Source organism: Tursiops truncatus, chromosome 16 (genome assembly GCF_011762595.2).
Source record: "Tursiops truncatus isolate mTurTru1 chromosome 16, mTurTru1.mat.Y, whole genome shotgun sequence".
Classification (NCBI taxonomy): domain Eukaryota; kingdom Metazoa; phylum Chordata; class Mammalia; order Artiodactyla; family Delphinidae; genus Tursiops; species Tursiops truncatus.
In genome coordinates, this window is record NC_047049.1 from 194784 (window position 1) to 201623 (window position 6840).

Consider the following 6840-nt stretch of genomic DNA (forward strand, 5'->3'; position numbering starts at 1 on the left):
TAAGCCTAGACGGGCAGTAGGAGCAGGGCTCCACCCTCCCCGCGCCGTGTGCGGGGTCCCGCGGACCACCTCGCCGCACCAGGACAGGCTCCTGGGACGGACCCAGGCCAAGAGGGCCGTGGCTTCTGGCCAGTGTCAGGGTGTGGGCTGGGGCTCGGCTCTGGGTGGCCTGCCCGGCCCCCTGCGGTAGCCCCGGCCCCGCAGCGTGACCCACAGTGCAGACCCTGCAGTCGAACAGGCGAGCAAAGACTCTTTCCCCCGCCCTGCGGCCTGCGATGTGGTGACCCTTCCAGGGTTCCCTCTGCACACAAGTGCACACACTCACGTGCACACATACGGTCGTGCCTCGGTACCACGGGGATTGGTTCCAGGACACCCCACAGATATCCAAGTCTGTGGATACCAAAATCCAGGGATGCTCGAGTCCCTTATATAAAATGGTGTAATATTTGCACATAACCTACGTACATCCTCCCATGTACGATAAATCATCTCTAGATTACTCAGAATACCTAATACCATGTAAATGCTGTGTAAAAAGTTTCTGGCTTGGCAAATTCAACTTTTGCTCTTTGGAAAGTTCTGGAATTTTTTTTTTTTAATATTTCTGATTGGCAATTGGTTGAATCCTCGTATGCGGAGCCTGAGGGTACACAGTCACGTGTACACAGGCACACGCACACATGCCAACACACGCGTGCACACATACTCCCACCACCCCCCTCCCAGGTGTCTGGTGATGCAGCCCCCTCCCCACACACGCGTGCACACACATGTTCTTCTGGGGTGAAGACCCTTCCCCAGCTGGGGCGGTGGGCGGAGGCCCGCAGAGGTAGCGGCTGTCCTGGGGTGTTGGACTGGGATGGGGACTCCTGGCTTGTGTTTTGAGTGGACTCCCCTCAGAAGCGGCCTCCACCCGCCTGGCTGTGGCTGTGCCCCCAGATGGGACGCCCCGCCTCAGGGTCCCTGCCATTCACCTAGGAGCTGGGAATCGGAGGGCGGGGGACCTAGGCCAGAGAAGAGAGTCAGCCGCGGTCCGACCACGGGGGGCTGCGCAGTCTCTTGGGACCAGACCCCTGAAAACTCAGTTTCCTCGTCTGTAAAATGGGGACCCAGGCAAGCTGGCGCCTGTGGGGGTGCTGGGACAGGGCCGCTCTCACGAATGTGGGTTCCCTCGCTCCGGAACAAGGCTCTCTGTGCCCCTGGGGTCACCCAGGCTCCGCTGGGCAGCGCCAACATCAACCCGCTCCCAGGGTGCCTTCTGCAACCCGCCCCACCAAGGGCATCCTGCTGAGGGACCCCTCACCCCACTGCTGCCACCTTCATGGCAACCCCGTCACCTGCGTGGGCCCCTTACAGCAACACGCAGCTCCGCCGTCTCCTTGGCCAAAGAGACTCTCAACTACACTGGACCCCAAGACCTCTGGAGATGCTTCTCAGCAAGGCGGTTGGGACCTGCCCTCACACTCCGTCCCAGCTGGGCCTGGTGCCCCCCGGCTCCGCCCACGTCTCCCCTCTAGGGAGGACCTCTGGGGAGAGCGCCTGGCTCATGGCCTCGACCCAGTGCTCAGGACGCCCAGCGCAGGTACAGGACAGCCCTCTGCTGACCTGGGCGCTGCACCCCCACCCTGTCCCCTTGGGGGAGGATCCTGGAGAGGGCAGCTCTGGCCCAGCCCCACCGTCCATGGTAAGGCTCACCTGACCCGCAGGGCAGAGCCCAGCCAGGTGGAGGGTCAGTGGAGGGGCCTAGGAAGTCCTGGGGATGTCGGGGGGTCCTAAAAGGCCCTGGAGGGTCGTATGGGGCCCTGGGGACAGTCCATTCAGAGCTTCAGGTCACCCCTGCTGAATCCAGGCCTGAGCTGGGACGGGGGTCACCAGGGTGTGGCAGCCTCATCCTGGAGGCCTTCCTCTCCTGTCTCATGGGAAACTGCGGGGCTGAAATGGGGGCTGCTGCAGAGGCCCCGTGGGGTGGCTACCAGCGGGTGGCGCGCCAGGATGCAGGGTCGGCCTCGGACAGCTGCCGGAGCACCTGGTGACCAGCAGCCTTGTGAGGGGGCTCCCAGCACTGGTTAGAGCCTCAGCCCCTCCCTGGGGTTCACAGGCCCCAGCCTGCCTGAGGCCACCCCACTGAGAACCAGTCCAGGACCCAGCAGAGGAGCTTCCTGGGGCGTCTACAGGGCGTGGAGCTCCCAGGTCCACGGAGCCTGCACCTGCATCCTCAGCTGTCCGGGGTGGTGAGTTGGGGTTCTGTCCTGGGGCAGACAGCGGAGGTTGCGCACTCAGGGGCCTCTCCTCCTGCCCCCGCCGTGAAAGCCCTGGGTGCCCCCCAACCACCGACCACTGGAGCGGGTGGCAAGGCCGAAGGGTCAGAGCAAGCAGTGTGACCCTGGGCAGCCCTGAGTCCAGGCTGCGGGGAGGTGGGCAGGCGTCCTGGCATTCTGGAGTGGCAGGCCTGGGTCCCACGGCCCTGGAGTGGGTGCTGGGGGCTGGCGAGCCTGGGGCCCCCCAGACCCTGGTCCCCGGCGGGCACTCTGGGGGGACCACTTCTCCAGGTCTAGCGCCGCCACTGCCTGGAGCTGCCCGGCCCCAGTGGGGGGATCTGTGCCGTACTGGGGGTGGCCAGGCCCCGAGAACTGGAGCAGGGCTGTCTGAGGCGGGGCCTGCCTGCCGCGGGCACAGTGCAAAAGAGCCTTGGATTTCCCACAGCCTACGTTACAGATGACGGTCCCATAGAAAGGCTCGTTTAAACGTCTCCCCTTTCTTGTTGCACAAATGTGCTATTTCATGACAAAAAGTCCAGCCTTTTGAAGTGACAGACTGCCCTTCTTTTTGTCCCTCTCCCCATCTCTCGGCTGCACGGCTCGGTGCTACTGGGCAGGAATGCCAACGTCATCAGCGGTGTGCTCGAGCCAAGGGGCCGTGCGTGTGCATGTGTGTGGATGTGTGTGTGCGTGTGGATACGTGTGGGTGCGTGCATACATGTGGGCGCGTGCTGATACATGTGGGTGTGTGTGGGCCTACATGTGGGCGTGTGCAGGTTACATGTGGGTACGTGTGCATAGGTGTGGGCATGTGCGGATACATGTGGGTGCGTGCACACAGGTAGGCCTCTGTCCCCGGACCCAGGCACTGCCTCCCAGGGCTCCCTGTGCTGCCCCCAGGAGTCTGATCCCTAAAGGCTGACCAGTGCCCAGCTCTGTGCCCAGGGCTCCTGTGCTCTCTGGCACAGATACATTCTGGGCACTGAGTGGACCCTCGGCCTGGACAGGCGTGGCCAGTGTGGCCTGGGGTCGGCCTCTCTGTAACTGTGGTACCACCTGTGCGGTCCGAGAGGCAGTTTTGGCCTGGAGCAGGGGTGGGTGGACCCATGCTGAGACTCTGCTGGGGATGGAGGACCCAGTGGGGTCTGGGAGGGGGGCTGCTGGAAGGCAGCAGGAGCCCCCACTGTTCCGAGGCTCCTTCTCCATGTGAGACCCAGATGGTGCCCTTCCTTGGGCATCTCAGAGGCCAGGTGCTGGGACCCTCGGGTGGCTCTTGCTGCTAAGCACTGTGCCCTAAAACGTTCCGGCGCCCAAGCCACCCAGCAGGCTTTGGGGCTCACAGGACACTTCCCCCTTTGGCTGTGCCCGTCACCACGTCCTGGCCATGCTGCTTCCCCATCAGCCCCCAACCCTTAAATTTGCAGGGGAGCCCGGCCCCACGGGCATAGAGAGGCTGTGTCAGGGCCCGTCTCTGGGGCCCCCGAGGTCCGGGGCCTGCCTGGCGCCTTTGCTCATGCTGCCCCCTACCCAGAGCCTCCTCTTCTCTGTCTCTCACTCTGCAGGTCAGTCTCCTCTGGAGGGGGAGCCTCTCTGTGCGATCCTGGCCCCAGGGCGGAGGCGACCAGTACAGCCTCTGTGCCAGCCTCCAGCAAGACACTCGTGTTATGATTTCGTTCAATTAACCCTTGTTAAGCGGAGCACAGGGTGCTGGATGGTGAGCCGGGTTCAACAACAGACCACAAGAGCCAATGAAACAGGCGAGTTTATTACTCGCAGGGGAGGTCAGGCAGGCAGGCAGCGCGAGCTTGCATCAGGGCCCACGGGGGCAGTGCTTTGGGGTCCCTGCGCTGGGCCGGATTGGTCAATTCAAACCACAAGAGTGGGGTTTCGGTCCACCCTGGGGGTCTCATCTCAGGGGCGCCAGGGGAAGGCAGGCCAGGGAGGGAGGGCGCTGTGGCTCACCGGGCTGCTGGGAAGGCCCCTCAGGAGGCTGCACCGGCCTGTGACTCTTGGGCTGCTGTCCGCGGCCTGCACTTGCTGACTGCAAGGCTGCCAGCCAAATGAAGTGTCTGCAGGGCCACTATACCACGCAGGGGCTTAGCTAAGCTCTCGCCAGCACAGCACCTGGCCGCGGGCCGGGGGCTCCCCGAGGAGGGCCAGGAACTTCTGCCAGCTGCTCATCTACAGATCAGTAAACTGAGGCCCAGGACAGAGCCCCAGGGCCACTGTGCACCTCCGACGTCCTGCCCTGGTGCGTAGGGACCTCTGGGGACACCGGCCAGAGTCCTGCTCCCCTGGGGGCACAGAGTGATGGGAGCCACACCGCTCAGCCAGGACTCTCAGGTGGCCCGGCTATCCCCGCACCCAGAACCAGTTCACGCTCCAAGGCTGCTCTCTTGGGGATGAACAGTGTCAGCAGAAGCGGAGCCAGCTTTCAGGGGCAGCGCTGGTGGATGGACCCCACCTGCTCCAGGGGGCGTCACTGCAGCCCCAGGCACGCCCTCCGCCCGAAGGGGAAGGAGAAGCCACCAGGTCTCCAGTTCAGGAGCTGGGGCGGAGCCGGAGGGGAGGCCACAAGCAGAAAGGGCACCTGGTCTGCAGTCAGTCCTGCTCTGGCCTGGCAGGACGCAGGGGCCTGAGGCCGCCACACTCAGCACAGGGAACCAAGGGGAGAGGCCTGTGCACACCAGCCAGGGCTCAGCACAGCCCCGTCCGCAGGGCCCGCCGAGGGGTGACCGGACATGCAGCAAGAGGCCCGGCCCCTGCCCTCCAGCCGTCACACGGGTTTAACCCCGAGCCCCCCGACTCTCTTCAGCTACAGAGAGATGAACTGGCAGAAGCACAGGCCCAGCTCCACGTGGCCCGGGGCCCCCGCGGCATCCTCGCGGTGGGGGCGGCATGCGTGGGCCAGGCAGCAGGTGTAACCGGACGAGAACTGCAGTGGGGCCTCCTGCAACAGGGCCTCGCCCTCGGGGGCACCCAGGAGGGCCCGCCTGCAGTCCCCCAGCAGCGCATACACAAAGCAGAGTCTGTTTCTGGTCTCCTAGCCCATCAGCGCCGAATGCGGCGCCAGCAGCAGGCTGGCCTCCCCAGCTCTGCGGACCAGCTCCCGCATCTTCCTCTTAGAAAACTTTCGGAACCAGCACAGGGTGTTAGCACTTAAGACCATGAGGAAGGGGCCGGAAAATGCATTGGCGGTGATCAGGAGGAACCGCTGAGCTGGGTGGTGTTCCCTGAGCCCTAAAAGCAAGGGGAGGAACAGTGATGCCAAGGAGAGAAGAGTCAGGACGATGCCAAGTGTGATCCTGCAGCCCCAGTACCGCAGGCAGGACCCGGGCGACGGAGCACCGTTCACGATGCCCACGGCACGCTTGTACACCTCGGGGTCCTCCAGCACCCAGGGTGCTGAAGGTGCCCACCTTCCACGAGGGCAGGTTGCCCCTGTTGACGCAGTCCAGGGTCAGCAGGGTCTCCCCGCTGTAGAGGGTGGGGGCCGAGCGCAGGGCCGGGGCGCGCCACACAGTGGCTGGGGAGGCACTGGAGCTGCGCCACCTTCGGGTAGAAGCGGCTGTCTGCAGCCTCCAGGTAGGTCAGGCCGACGTGCAGCGGGACCCGGCAGGCCCTCAGTAGGACCGGGATGACCGGCTTCCCCTCCAGGCAGGAGCCCAAGAGGGACAGTCGGCCTCCAGCAGCCACCGCCGGCTTTGCACGAAGCCCCGGCTCTGCTGGATGCAGTCTGCCACGTTCTCCAGCGCGTTCCTGCCCGGTGTGAAGTCCCGCTCGTGCAGGCAGACCCTCAGCCCCGCGTGGTCCGCCTCCAAGGGACTGAAGAGCCCGTGGGTCCACGTGGCGTCCACGCCGCTGTAACTCACAAACAGGTGGGACTTCTCGCTTGGCCTCAGTGGGGGTATGGCCAGGGCCACGCCTTCCTCCCTGGGACTGGAACCCACAGGCACTGCCCTGAATCTGCCTCTGGTCCCTGTGGAGAAAACTGCCCTTAGGCTGAAAGAGACGAAGACAGACAGGCTGGCTGTGTAGATGGACTACGGCCAACCATCTATAGAGGTGGAGCCGCAGTCACGACCAGCTGCTACCAGCCCTGGAAGCCGCAAACAACCCAAACCCACCAGGACGCGGCCAACGACTGTCACTCTTCCCCCTTCCAACTCGGGACCCACCAGAGAGAGTCACAACGCTCCCCTAACTAACCTCCAGGACCCAGCCTCCCGGGGGGCAGCCTGAGCCCCCTTCCCACTAGGAAGCCTCCTACTGCCCGGCCTGCCAAACCCCAGTGACCTGGACCCCACTCCAGCGCGCCCTGGGCAACCAGCCTCTGCTGTGCCCACCCGGGGGTCTCCGGTGACGTCCACAGGACATCTAGCTCCAAAAGGGTTGGGGCTTACAGTGGCCACACCTTCTAGTCACCTGTGGCTCATGTGTCAGTGGTCATGGGAGGTTGAATGTCTGTGTCCCCCCCAGACTTCTTGTGTTGAGATCCTAACCCCCAAGGTGATGGTCTAAGGAGGCGGGGCCTTTGGGAAGTGACGAGGTCACCAGGTGGAACCCCCATGATGGGGTC